General features: G+C 41.8%; 1 long non-coding RNA gene across 2 annotated transcripts in view; it reads left to right on the top strand.

The window, feature by feature from the left end:
- LOC139082606 (uncharacterized) overlaps positions 1–15,272 on the top strand; it is a 64,403-nt gene that overhangs the window by 19,702 nt on the left and 29,429 nt on the right. Inside the window, exon 6 of one of the 2 annotated variants that reach the window (XR_011538805.1) lies at positions 12,228–12,402. The exons of the other annotated variant lie outside the window; for it this stretch is intronic. This is a non-coding gene — a long non-coding RNA (uncharacterized lncRNA). Of the gene's footprint in view, positions 1–12,227; positions 12,403–15,272 lie in introns of those variants that run through there. 2 annotated transcript variants of the gene reach the window in all.

Raw genomic sequence — 15,272 nt, 5'->3', positions numbered from 1 at the left:
CCCTGCTATCATTTGGAACTTAGACATAACTAGGAAAGACGTTCCCCTGATTAAATGTGAATGTGAATGTATCATCTGTGGGTGACATCATTATATTTAAGGAATCTGCGGACAAGATTCTTTCAGTTTGGTCTGCACAGTTCGTAAGCGGTAGGACTCTTCCGACAGGGCTGCAGGCTTAGACTCCTAGAAGCATCTGGTGAAGTGCTGAGGGACAGGAACAGAAGGTAGATGCTAGCTACGACTTTGCACTCATACTTTTAAACTCTCCTGAAGTTGTCACATCAATGAGATGAGCTTAGTTCAAATAGCTTTCTTGCAATGCTCTCCATGAAGTGCCCCTACCATCAAATCTCCGAGTCAGAGAAGAGATGTGGAATGTCCCAGTGTGATAAAAACAGATCTGACTTGTAACTTTGGCTTCCCCATCTGTCGAGTGATGAAAATGAATGCAGCAGTAACTACACACCCCTCTCACTTCCTCTCTCCTGTTCAAGGAGGACTGTGGGAACCAGCAGTTGATCAGAAAGCAAGTAACAATGGTATGTCACAGAGGGGCGAACTTGCAGTGAGATCTGTGAAATCTCGTAAAGCACAGGAAGTGCCAGGTCTGCTGGGTTGGATTGATGTTAAGGCGGTTCACATCTGCAGAGCTTGAGATTTTCCAAAATCCTTTTGGCTAAGGAATGCCAACGATAAGGGGAATCCCTGACTCACTATTTGCATATTGATTTAGAAAGAAATGCAGATTTGATCATTTGGTTTCTGTGTAACTTTATAGTCAAAATGAAACTAGAATGTGAATATTAGAGTGTGTGAACCTTCTTAGTATGAAGCTTGACTGCTGCGGCATTTAGGAAACCGCGCTGTGTGATAGCAGCACTCAATATATACACTGTCCTTGCAACAGGTGACCACTGAGGTTCAGACCCTAGTAGGATCCAGCAACTCATTGCTTGCATACGTGGGTGTAAGAAATAACAATATTCATTGTACGTTTTCTTTGTGTTTGATTCTAATCCTCTGTGAATGGATTCACTTAAAAAAAGTAGTTTTAAAGGTACAAAATATTGATGTTTTTCTTTGATACACAGGAGTTATAATATGTGTTCATCATTAAAACAAATTTGAATAGAAGGAAGACTATGCTACCCAAACACAACCACCATTGACTTGTATACAATAGGTTCCTCTAACTGATCTCTACTTAAGGAAGCCACCAGATTAATTTATGCAGCCTCCACTCTCACGGTAAAGCTCATGTCTGATGTCTTCAGCAAGCTTAATGCTGTTGGCATTCTCAGAGTGCATCTGGGCACTTTTTCCACCAGTTGTGTCATCTGTTTACCAAGAGTCAGTTTGTTTGTTCCCAGCCATGTTTAAAAAGGTTGCAATTGAAAATTTGTAATGTAATTAGGAATTATGTAAATGGATGAAAATATAATGCAGAAAAAACATTCTTAAGAAAACCAAGTGGCTTTGAAAAGATTTGATAAAGGTAAGCCACACACATACGGTTAGATGAGGTGTAAAGAAGCAACTATAAAAGACTGAAAGTAAATCATTAAAATTTAGCAGGATTCTCTCTCCCATTACTTCGAAAGTGTCTTTCAGTTCTCACTTCGCTTTAAAGAAACTGAAAAATTGTAGCTGATCCATTAAAGGGTAAGAGACTGAGTAGTTGGATATTGTGACATTGTGATTTATAGTAAGAAATATATATTTGGTTTTCGCTCCAGTTTCTGGCACAGAGCTCCTGAAACACTTGGAATTTCCTAAGTGGTGAGAGCGATAAAGGTGCCGTTAGTTATGCTAATGAGGTGACTTTTGGAAAGCCCCTAGGTCACCTAAGGATGAGGGCTGGTTGGGAGAACCAACCTTGTGATTAGAGAGTTGGAACTTTCAGTCCTACCCCCAGACCCCTTGGGAGAGGAGAAGGTCTAGAGATTGAGTTCAATCACCAGTGGCCAAGGATTTAATCAATCATGCCGATGTAATGAAACCTTCACAAAAACCCAAAAGGAGGGGGATTGGAGAGTTTCTGGGTTGGTGAACAATGCGGAGATTTGGTTAAAGGGGCAGCTTGGGGAGGACATGGAAGCTCCATACTCTTTCCCCATATTTTGCATCTCTTCTATCTGGCTGTTCCTGAGTTACATCATTTTACAGTAAACCGGTGGTCCAGTAAGTGAAATATTTCTCTGAACTCTATAAGCCACTCTAGTAAATTAATCAAACCTAAAGAGGGAATTGTTGGAACTTCCAATCTATAGCTGGAAGATCAGAAGCACTGGTGACAACCTGGGCTGGTGACTGGTGTCTGAAGTTGGAGGGAGGGCATTCTTGTGTGACTGAGCCCTTTTCCTTTGGGATCTGATGCAATCTCCAGGTAGACAGTGACAGAATTGAGTTGAAGTGTAGGATACCCAGCTGGCATTGGAGAATTAATTAATTGGAGGTAGGGGTGAAAAAACCCACACGTTGGAATTGCTACCAGAATCATTCATTGGTGTTAGAATTGGAGTTGGTGATCAAAGTCAGATCAGAGTCAGAATCGTAGGTATAATATGCAAAATGAGTGGGAGACACTCTTACGAGGAGACTTATACCCAAAGATTAAAAAAAGAAACCCAGTAAAAACAGTAAATCCATATAGCTTAATATGTTCCGCGAACTGTTCTACATACTAGAGAAATTTTACTCGTTTTGTCATAATAACTCAATGCAGTAGTAAATAGGTGGTATTACTTTCCTCATTTTACAGATGAGGCAAATGAGATACAGCGACATGAACTTCCTACTCTAGATTATCCAGCTGGTAAGCAAGAGAGCTGGCATTCAAAGGCAGGCAGCCTGGTCCTCAGTCTATGTCGTCAGCTGTTGCCTTATGCTAGCCCTCAAGTCTACAGCAAAAGATGGAAATATTTTAAGTAAGAACAAAATTAAGATACGTTTGTACTATTAAAATTTATTACGGAAATATTAAAGCCTGTGTAAAAGTAGGAAGAAGAGTCTGGTGAGCCCCCATATACCCATCAGTAGCTTCAACAATGATCAATTCATGACCAGTCTTTATTGCATCTATTCCCCCATTCATTTCCCCCTTGCTCTTGGAGTATATTAAATTGAATCCTAGAAATAATATATTTTTATCCATAAATATTTCAGAATGTGTCTCTAAAAGTCAAGCATTTCTTTTTAAAAGTATAAGTACAATACCATCATCACACCTAAAAAATGAACAATAATCTAGACAGTATTTGAATTTCTCTGATTGTCTCAAAAATGTTTTGAGGGATTTTTTCCTCCAAATAGGGTCCAAATAAGATCATTGGAATTAGAGTCTTTTAATCTATGAGCCCCCTCTCCCCTTTTCTCCTTGCAATTTACGTGTTGAAGAAACAAGGTTCATTGTCCTATAAAGTTTCCCACAGTCTGGATTTTGCTAATTTCATTCCCCATGATGTAATTTACAACATTTCTCTGTCTGCCGAATTTCTTGTAAATTGCAGGTCACCTCTAGAGGTGCAGTCTGATCCAGGTTTGGTTTGTTTGGCTTGAATGCTTCATAGATGGTGGTGTGATAATTCTATCAGTAAGCATATACCATCTAGCTCTGTCTTTTTCTGTAATGTTGACATCCATTGCCTAATCCATTATTTTATCGGAGGTTAAAAATAATGCTATTCTATTATTCCTGACTCATTTATTATCTGGAATATTTCCATGAAAAAAATTTGCCCTCATCAACAATTTAGTTACCCTAAGTTCTGTACAGTATAAGGATAAGTGCTTGATTGTTTCCCTCTGTTTACCAGTTTTCAAAATAATGAGTTATTCCCTAGCTTCTTTAAAGGTGACCAATGGCTTTTTTTCCCTAGTGTTGATGTGTCTTAATCCACTGCAGTTATTGATCTCAGACGCTTTCTTTAGCCGAGGGGACCCTCTTCCATTTAGCTCTTGAGTCCTTTTGACATCATCCTCTACTCTTTGATAGCTTCCTTGTTTTCTACTGTGACAAGATGTTCCAGGCTTACTCTGTTGTATGTAACGTTTTTAATGCTCTCTCTCCATATTATCCCTTTTCTGTTTTTTCATTTAGCTGGTCAACAGCTAGGAAGCATGGTTGTTAAGGTTTCTCAGATTCATCATCCAGTTTTTACCTTATTTATTACACAACTTGGGCAGGTTACTTAACTTTGCTCTGCCTCAAAATTCCTTCATGTGTAAAATGGGAATCATAATAATTGTACTTACCCGAAGATGTTACTTTAAGGATAAACTGAGTTAATATACGTAAATCACTTAGAACAGTCCCTAGCATGTTGTAAAAACTCAATAAATGTTAGTTATTATCATTGTCTTGTAAGACTGCTTTTAGTATATCATCTTTCTGAATTTTTCTAAGCATGTCTGACATAGTTGTGACCATATTTTATGTTTATTTGTTTCCTGATATTTTTCCCATAACATAGCAACATAGGCCCTTCATATCATGTAACAAACACAAGTTCTAAAAACTATATTGGGGTACGTACCCTAATTTACCAACTCATACGCTCTCTCATAAAGAACAGCTGATTTCCATTTTTTCCCTATTAGAAAGACTACAGCAGTGAATATCTTTGTGAAGAGAATTTTTGTTTTTCTTTTGTGTTTAGCATTTCTCTACTATAAATTTCCAAAAGTGGAGTGACTATATCTAAATTATGACCAAATTTATTTCCTAATAATTTGTACTGATTCGTATTTACCTCAAGTTTTTAGCATGGTTTTAAAAATGTTTATAGAACGCCAATTATTTTTCATGTGCTTTTACAAAATCCAGTGACAAAAATAAGCCATTTAAGTTGATCAGCTCTATTGAAAAGAAAGAGAATAATATGGTCACAATCTGTGAGCTGCCCACGTACAGTAACATCAGCCTGGCCTTCTGAGTCAAACCAGTGAGACTGGGGGAAATTTGACTACCACAGCCTTGAATGTGGTGGAAAAAAAAGAAAAAAAGAAAACCAGCATTTTGAGTAATCTAGTAATTGGGTTCTGCCCTCTTCTGAGCCAACAAGAGACCACAGGCACGTGAAACAACCACCAAAAGATGGTAACAGCTCAGCAGCAGTGACTTGGCTTGACAGGTATAAAGCATCCTGGGTGGGGAAACAAGCTTGACTCTTCCAGGGTTCTGCTGCCTCCTCTGTGCTTGGCTTCAGGGCTTCAGGACTGAGATCAGACCCAACACTGGCCAAGACGTGAGCCCTACTGCAGACACCACTCTTACAGAAGGGGCCTTCCAAAGGGGTACACTTTTGCAATTTATCCACCCACAGGAGGTGTCACTTTCGAATTCAGACTAGATTTTATGTGTGCCAGATGTGACCCTGGTACTCCTTCCCAGTTAGGAGCCACGACTTGACAGAGAGAGAACAGGACAGCGTTTAACTGCTGCTTCTCGATGGTCAACTCCTGTGGAACCTTCTCATCTCTCCCTCTATGAAATTCACTGAATGGACTTTGGAGACTTGTGTTAAAATGGAAGTTGACTGTTCCCCAAAGGCTTGGAACCCCAGTGTGTATTACCTGAGCCACTCCTAAACCCTCCTGAAGCTCCCTTCTAAATTGCTACGCCTTCCCAAATAGCTATCTTAATTTAGCTGACCTTGTGTAAGGCTACATGGTTAAGCCACAGACACTAAGTGAGAAAAATGTGGATTTGAATTCCACCTTTACTCATAGTGTCTGTGTGATCTCATGTTTCTCCTCATCTGCAAATTCGGGTTCTTAAAGCACCTATTTTCTACCTTGCAGGGTTGTCATGAGGACGAAATGAGATACTGCATATAAAGTGCCACGTGTGTTTTAAATGTCCAATAAATGTGATCTAGCACTGTTACTGTGCATTTGAGCCACTGTTCTTCCCCGCTCCCCCCTACCCTGGTACAGTTTTGGTATGGGGTGGGTTTCTTCCTCCTGTGATGAGAATAGTTCTGTTTATCTGTGTTATACAGTTTTGGCTCTGGCATTTGCACGCTCAGTGTAGCAGGAATGGGAAAAAAAACACTTCCAAAACACACAGAATGGTTGCCACTTTCATTAGCTGTTCCCTGCCTATTTCCCCAAGTGGGATGCTGTGCATCTCCTTAGGCATCTAGCATCTCTAGTGTGCACACAGCTCTTTCTCTCTGATTAAAATGGATAAGTCAAAGGGATGAAATGTGCCTGTCAGCACTCACTCAGGTAAATTGGTTCTCAATATCTGAAAGGAGAGACAGGGAATAAGAATGATGTTCTATGCCAGAGTTCTGGCTTAAATGCTTCCAGTCCTTTGGCAAAAGCTGAAGGTGCCTAGCCCCACCCAGGCTTGGGGAGACCCCTCCCTCCCACCATCTGTTTAAAATTAAAATATTGCCATATACCAAAGAAAGGTTTAAACTTTCCCACTGATCCTCTCTTGGCTTCTCTCACAGAAGGAGGTAGAAGAGGAGGAAGGTCATGTGACAGCCAAGCAATCCTTCCATTCCAGGGAGAAAATTCTAGATTCAAGTCCTGTGATGGAGCGGAGGGGCAGGGGGCTGGAGTCAGAAGACTGAATTCCAGTCCTGGTTCTGTCTTTCACTAGCTCTGGGGGCTTGAGCTAGAGCTTTCATCTTCTGGAAAAAAGTAGGCTTAAGCAGTTTACAAGAAATACACAAAATGCAGGAACACGTTAAATGACACCACAGGACTATAATCAGCAAAACCCAAAAAGTGAGAAGTTACACTTGTAATTGTACTACACTTGTAGTAACTTTGGGCAGCAATATTTATGAACAAATAACCTCATTTCTTCAACAAATGAATGGTAGTGGGGAGGGGACCTTATATGTTAGAGATTTAAGAGACATCGATCAAATGTAATGTGTGGGTCATTTTTGATTCTAATTCAAATAAACCAACTGTAAAAATACACTTATGGGACAATGTGAGCTATCTGAACAGTGTTTGGATATATGATGATATTAGATTATTGTTATTTTCTTTAGATGTAGCACTGGTATTATGGCTGTGTTAAGAAAGTCCTTTTTTCTTGTAGAAACATATTAAGGTATGTTCGGATAATAAGAGGATGATATAATACAGAAGTAATATGTATGTGGTTTACTTCAAACTATTCTAGTAGTAGAAGAATGGATGAGGGATAGATGGTGAAATAGGATCTGTCTTGTGTTGATGATTATTGCAACTGGTCAGTGGATTTACAGGGGTTCATTACAGTATTCTCTCTAATTTTGTCTGTTTGGAATGGTCCATCACAAAAGGTTATACAGTACAAAAAAAGCTAAGCTTTGGAGCAAAGGAGAGTGCCTGGGTCTACCGCTTACTGGGCCAATTAACCTTTGACTCAGTTTCCCCGTGAAGACCAAAATGGCACCTGCCTCATAAGATTGTTGTCAGCACGAGGAAAGTCCTTAGCACAGTGCCTGGCACATGAGAAGAGCCCAATCAGCGTTTGCTCTCATTATTCATAAAATAAGAGGTTTGGACTACTTCCTCTCTATAGTTCTTTATAACTGAAGGGGTATCTGATTCCAACCTGTTTTTTCCACATCTTAACCCCCTTTTGTTTTTTTCTGCTACTCTGTGTTCACCTTTCTGGAAAGTCTGACTTCCTCTTTTGCTCACCTTCCTTTGCTTCGGGGCCTCTGGACGTCTTACCTGGGTGGCCAGGTGTCAGTTCCGTGAGGCGTGTTGGACTGATTCCTGGTTGCAGGTGCAGGTTTCTCATTTCTGCACCTGCTCCCTCACTATCTGGCTCTTTTTCTGGTAGCTTCCTGTCCCTTGAAATGAGAGCTTGAAGCTTCAGGAGGAAGGTAGAAACTTGGGGTGGAGAAGGGCGGGTAGGATGCAGTTACATCCTGACTCCATGGCTCTTCCTTAACCTCCCCACCCCACGATGGGGGGGCGTGGGTAAGAGTCAGAATGGGAGGGGCCTGTCTCGGCTCTGCGTCTCCCGGGCTGTGTGGGATGGGTCAAGGCACTTGACTTTGCTGCACCTCAGTCTCCTAACTTGTAAAATGAGGACAGTAATACTCATGTTTTTGTTAATCCAGAGTGATGACTGAGAGTGTCAACTGCAGAGCTGGACTGCCAGGGTTAAGTCCTGGCTGTCTCTGCTTTGTATTAACTGTGCGACTTCTTATTAACTGTGTAATCATGGACTTCTCTGTGACACAGTTTCCTCACTGGCAAAATGGGAATAGTAATAGTAAGCTACCTCATAGGATTGTTGTGAGGACTAAATTGAACACCACCTAGCACACAATGGCACTTAGCACATGTTGGCTGTTGTTGCTGTCTTCATCATTATCATCATTTTGCACAGTGCACTTTGGTTGCTTGCTCATGTGCCCAGCACCTCACTTCAGGCATTCTTTCAGACATGCGGAATTCCCACACCAACCCTGGGGTCCACCCATAAGTTCCAACCAGCATGGTGTCCAGTGGATGTGTCATATACCAGGGTCATGCAAGGGAAAAGACTGTGTTACACCCTTCCCAATTTCAGATCTTTCCTTCACCCTAAGGAGATTTTGGACTAAAATAGTTCCAAAGATGAACCTTGAGTGGGATGGGACAGGGGAGGAGAAAGGAAGAAGAGCAGTAGCCTACGGGCTGTCACACTTAGTGTGTGAAGTAAGAGACCTCCCCTAGGAAGACCAGTGATGGAGGTTCAGCTTGGAACATCTTTGCTTCTCCCCAGCCCTGCCAAAGAAAACACATCACCCTGGCTTGGCTACACCCAACTCCTCCTACAGGCCCCTTGAGGCCATGAGCTTATGGGTCATGTAAGGGGGTCCACCATTTGGTGCCTGGAGCTGTTAGTTACTCCCCTCTTTGGAGTGGCAGCTTAACTCCTCAAAGCTTCTGGCTCTGAATCATTACTCAGCATTGGATGGAGCCCAAGAAATGTGGAAAACAAGAGTGACGGGAAACAACAAAACACCAGAATCACAAAGGCAATAGGCCTGTGGAAAATAGGTCCTTGGTCTGAGGCTGGTAGAGGGGTTTGAGGTAGTTACCCCTGGGCCAGAAGTCACTCAGTTCTAAAGACCATCGTTCAGAATTACAGGGCATGACATTTGGTCACTGGGCTCCTCTAAGGCATCAGATCTACTTCTTGCCTTGAGACCCAACACTAATAAATATACATTCCTACTCACCCCATACCCCTACAATCCCCCAGACTATAGAATTGCAGGCAGGAAAACTTGTAAGGACAATCAGCCCTTGCGCTCCCTCCTCTGGGTGTTGAGAAAGGTCTGGAATGGAATTAGCTTTGTGGGGATTTCCAGGTGCTGAATCCCTGGAGCATGTTTGAACTGAGCTTGGTTGTTTGCACCTGCCTGACAAGAGATGGGCCAAGCCACACCCGGTCATGCCAAGTCTTGGGTCCAAAGTGTTTGTCACAGTGTCTCAGCAAAGATGTCAGGCCAGATTTAACAGAAACAAAAGTAAAATGACTAACAACCACAACACCAAAAGCCCAGCTAGAGAGAGTGATATACCTTGTAGCTTGGTATATTTTCCAAAGTGTAGGTAAAGAAAAATCTTATTTCTGAGTAAAAAGAGCATGTGATTTTGTACAATCTGGGCATCAGGATCTCAAGTCCAATGGTCAGGTGTGTGTATGAGGGAGAGGTGAGGGAGCTTGGTTTATAGCACAATAGTGGGAGGGATTTTTTTTTTTTTCTGCCTTGGACTTTATAAAGACAAAAGAAAGCATTTGTTGAAAATGACAGGGCCATTTTCCGTAATGAGAACCATGTTATATTTAGTATACAAATAGTACATAAGCAATGGATTATAAACCAGGGGATCTCAAACTCCCTCCCAGTTTCCATAACATGTCCATGTAATACACTTCCACAGACCCAGTCTGGCTTTGTTCTCAATGGTAGAATGGGGATGTGAGGCCAGCACTTCTGGAAATGGGGAGGACAATTGTGGATCTGAAAGGGATGTTATGGGTTGGTTGTGTCCCTTCAAAAAGGATATATTGGAACTTGATAAGGGATTAATATCGAGAATATGTAGAGAACTCCTAAAACTCAACAATGAAAAACCAAACAACCCAATTTAAAAATGGGCAAAGGACTTGAGTAGACATTTTGCCAAAGAAGATATACAATTGGACAATAAGCACATGAAAAGGTACTCATCATTAATCATTGGGGAAATGCAAATCAAAACTCAATGAGGTACCATGTCACACCCATCAAGACAGCTACTACCAAAAGTCAGAAAATAAGTGTTAGGATGTGGAGAAATTGGAACTGTTATGCACTGTTGGTGGGAATTAAAATGGTACAGCCATTGTGAAAACAATATGGTGGTTCCTCAAAAAATTAAAAATAGAATTACTGTATGATCCAGCAATTCCACTTCTGGGTGTATACTCAAAAGAATTGAAAGCAGGGTATCAAAGAGATATTTGTATACCAGTGATCACAGCAGTATTATTCCTAATAGCTAAAATGTGGAAGCAACCTCAGTGTTCATCAATGGTGGAACAAATAAGCGAAATGTGCTATACACATACAGTGGAATATTATTTAGTTTTAAAAAGGAAGGAAATTCTGCAGTATGCTACAACATGGATAAATCTTGAGGACATTGTGCTAAGTGAACTAAGTCAGTCACAAAAAGACAATTACTGTCTGATTCTACTTATGTGAGATACTTAGAGTAGTCAAAATCATAGAGACAGAAAGTAAAATGGTAAGTGCCAGGGGTTGGGAGTGGGGAGGGGAGTTTAATGGGTATGGAGTTTCTGTTTTATAAAACGAAAAGAGTTATGGAGCTGGAAGTTGGTGATGGTTGCACAACAATATAAATGTATTTAACATCAGTGAACCATCCTCTTAAAAATGGTTAAGACGGTAAATTTTATATTATGTGTATTTTGCCATAATAAAAAAAAATGGAGAAAAAAGTCTTTTCTAAAATTTTATGATCCCAAGTAAATATCATAAGAGTAAAAAATGCAGAATATGCTTTTCAAATTTCTCATATTCAACATCAGAAATCATTTTTTTGAGGAAGTTCAGCCCTAAGCTAATATCTGTTGCCAATCTTCCTCTTTTTTAATTTTTTGCTTGATGAAGATTAGCCCTGAGCTAACATTTGTGCCAATCTTCCTCTCTTTTGTATGTGGGATGCCTCCACAGTATGGCTGACAAATAGAGTTGGTCTGCTCCTGGGGTCCAAATCTGCAAATCTGGGCAGCCAAAGCAGAGCATGCAGAATTTTAACCATTCGGCCACAGGGCCGGCCCCAGAAACCTTTATTAATAAACAGTAAGTGGTGCTTTGCAAAAAAAAACACCCTGGAAAATCTTGGCTTTTGGCATTTGTATTTAAAAGAGTAAAAAGTACTAATAGTACATTACTATTAATGCTGACAATAAGCAGCAAGTTTTAATTTAAATAAATTCTTTAAACATCTAAACAAAAAAGATGTTAGAGTCCTAACCCCCCACACCTCACAATGGGATCTTATTTGCAGATAGGGTCTTTACAAAGGTAATCAAGTTAAACGAGATTGTTAGGGTGGCTGGGCCCTGATCCAGTGTGACTGGTGTCCTTACACAAAGAGGAAATTTGGACCTAGACAGACACACATAGAGGAGAGACAATGTGAAGAGACAGAGGGAGAAGACGACCCTCCACAAGCCAAGGAGAGCGGCCTGGAACGGATGCTTCCCCTGCGCTCTCAGAAGGAGCCAGCCCTGCTGACACCTCGATCCCAGAGTTTTATCCTCCGTCACCATGAGATAATAGATTTCTGCTGTTTAAGCCACCCATCTGTGGTACCTTGTTATGGCAGCCCTAGTAAACTAATACAAGGAGCAACAGGTGACCCTGTGACGCATCCCCCAGCTGCCTCCTCAGGACCTGCCTTGTCAACAGTGTGGAGAATCCGGAGGGTCCCGGATCCGTCTTCAGCTCCTTCTCATGAGGAACCGTTTTAAACCCATAACCAGTGGGGCTGAGGAAGCAGTCTCTGTGTTTGTTGGTCTGACCCAGGTCCTTTCCTGAGCCCAGAGCAGCTGTGGCCCAGCTGGACTGGCCTTCACTGGACCTTCCATCTCTCAGCTCTCAGCCTGGTGTTCCTGCTCACAGAGAGCCCCTGGTCTTCCTCTCCTTGGAGCGGCCTGGGTTTGATGTCCCTCAATCTTCTGTTTTTTCCAGGCACAGTGACAATGGGAAAGATGTGAAAGCTCCTTTGGTAGAAGAATCCTACTTGGAGGTTGCACTAAGATGGCCCCTCTGTCTGTCAGACGTTCTGACACTTCCTGGGAATCATCACTAACCGTCCTCTGAGCAACAGTAACAGACAATTACATGTTGAAAACATTTGTCCTAACGTATCGTGTGGGTTTTACTTGGGCATCTACACAGGTTTCGCCATGAGAAACAGCTAGCTGCCCCAGCCAGTGATTGGCATAGAATCCCAGGCTTGACTTGCAGCAGCCACGTCTGGTTCTGGTTTAGTGAGGGACCCAGCTTTATGGGGCAAACCTATCCGGTTGAAGCTTCTATTGCTTTAACTCTTTTGGATTCTCGTCACATTTGGGCTGCTTGCAAATCAATGCCTGTGACCCCTTGGTTCCCAGGCAAGAGGGGGATGGTTTAGCAAAGTCCACCACTCTTCCAGAAAACCAATTCAAAATGCACTATACATGTTCTCTTTTTTGTAGGACTACAAATAAACAAGAATACACATTTGTATTTTCACAAACATAGGTAGGATGAAAAAAAAATTATCAACAAAGGCGAGAAGGAAGTGGAGAAATGGGATATGGCAGGAAGACTTCTTAGGTGTACCGTGCTTTAGAATTCTGACTTTTGAAACACGTAAATGAATTACCCTTTAAAATAAATTTTTAATATAAAAAACATACTATCTGTTGAATGAGGCCTCAGAGTCTCATTTTTGCTTAGGAAACACACCCTGTGTAATTTGTAAAAAGTTATCTTATTTTAAATGCATATGTTACCCTATGTTTAAAAATGGTAGTAGTTTATTTGTTCGGCAGAAATGAGAGCCTGTAGAACGTGTTGGCTGTAAGGCCTCAGTGGGCATTAAATGCTGGAGTAGGATTTGGAAGACCATGACCTCTTAGTTTGGGCTTCATAGGGAACCAGCTGAGTGGCTTGGATGAATCACTTTACCTCTCTGCTCCTCATCTCTTCACCTGTAACACCAGCTTAATTCTACCTCTTCACTGTGCTCCCAGGGTCCTCATGAGGCTCAAATGTGCAAACACTTTGAAAGCACCATTGCCATCATTCCTAACAGTCCAGTTTTCAACTGAACATGTACAGTTGGAGGCCATTGTCCAGGTGGAGGCCATTGCAAAATATACAAAAGCTAACTTGAGACAGGGTACCATCTTGAGACTATTTCCATTTGTCTCCATAGCACTGTCCACAGACTGGAGCCACTCAAAGGCTGGGCATGGGTCTCCTCACTTTCCTACTCTCACTTGCACAAAGCATTTTGCTAAGGGTTAGAGGAGTCGTTTAACAAAAAAGGTGAAAGCAAGGGAGGTAGAAATTAAATCTCTTCTTCTGGATGCCAGAAAAAGAACTCTGGTTCTGCAAACAAGTAAGTTTTAGGAATGCTTGGTGATGACTTCAAATTCTTAGGCTTCTAATCCTCTCCCTTCCTTACTTTAAAATACACACAAAATTAAGGAGGAGTTAAGAAAGGTGGCAGGATTTTTGAAAGAGGTTTCAAGAGTGAGACAGGAAAAACAAGAAAATAAACCACACAACGTGTCCTGACATGTTGATATGTTTCCCTTTAGTTTTTTTCTCCCCCTAGAAAAATATCTAGGATTTTGTCTCCTCTTAACAAAAATTTGGATGGAAAGTTGGACATAATCCCCAGACCTGTAAAAGTTCTTTGTGCGGCCGGCACTGGAGTGCTTTTCTTACATTCTCTCAAGAAGCCAACCTACCATGTGGCGAGTTTGTGAAGCCAGGAAGGGAGGCGGTAATCTGAGAGGAGCTGCAGGGCGGCTCCCCAGGGCACAGCAAGGCGGGGCCCCAGCTCCACCCGGCCGGCCTGGCCTGGGCCCCTCCTGTTGCCACAGGGGAAAAGGAGGAGAGACTTACATTTATAAAAGCAGGAACCTACCCGCTGTAGAGGTCCTAAAATGCCGAGGGAGAATTCCCATTTGGGAGGTCAAATCTAGGTCAGAGGAATTACCTAGTCATTTCTGAAAACCCTCTAATTCAGGGGGTCAAGCCAGGCTGGCAACACCCCAAATCATTAACTAAATCTAACTTGATCTTTAAAAACTTAACCTAAGACTGTTTTGGTTCTTTGGCCTGAGGTAATTTTTCTGATGGCATTTCTGTTACTTCCTGTTTGCGCCTGAGCTTTCCTTGCCCAGCTTCCTTTTCGGGGTTCAGGTTGCCTCGACTACCATTTCCACTGAGATGTATGGAAAAGGGGCGTGTGTGTGTGTGTGTGTGTGTGTGTGTGTGTATGCCTGTGTGTGTGTGTTGGGTTGGAAGGCAAAGAAATAATAGCAACTCACATTAAATTTGCATGTTATAAAACACTCTTCTCAGACATTCATCCTTTCGTTTTCTTTCCACAACAACACTAGGAGATAAGCAATACCAATATGCCAACATTACAGATGAAGAAACTGAGGCTTAAAAAGGTTGACATGTCCAAGGTCACACATCAGATAAAGGAGCAAGCCTGGATCTGAGTCCCCAGAATCTAAAATTCTTTTCATTTATTTAACTCGTAGAGGAACTCTAAATTTAATTTATTTGGCAGAACTCTATTTTAGGGAGGATTTATTTATTCAGTCTTTATTACAGAGCTTATTCCTGAAGTGTAAAGAAAGATTCAGCTTAGGCCCTTCACTGGAGCAATGGAAGAATTCTTAAGGACCCACTATTTCGGTTTTTGGCAACTCTTCTGCAGCCTTTCAACACGGCCATCCCTGCGCCAGGCTGGGGCGGTCCCCGTTGCCGGACCCAGGGGTGCATTGTCTGTGTCAGGCAGTAGGGGGAGCGTGTGTGCAAGACGAGGAAAGCTGCTCAGACTCAGGCAGGAAATGTCTGCGACCACGTGTCCTTAGCAGGCCCTGTTGGAAAAGTATTTTTTTGCTGCTTAGGTGCTTAGATCTCCGGGCTTCTCTGCAAAGATGTGTACTTACTGACTTGTAGGGTGGAAAAACCAGCCTAAGGGAGTTGTAGAAAGCGGTT

Source organism: Equus przewalskii, chromosome 3 (assembly GCF_037783145.1).
Source record: "Equus przewalskii isolate Varuska chromosome 3, EquPr2, whole genome shotgun sequence".
Classification (NCBI taxonomy): domain Eukaryota; kingdom Metazoa; phylum Chordata; class Mammalia; order Perissodactyla; family Equidae; genus Equus; species Equus przewalskii.
The sequence above is the reverse complement of the archived record's forward strand: the minus strand, read 5'-3'. Positions and strand labels throughout refer to the sequence as shown.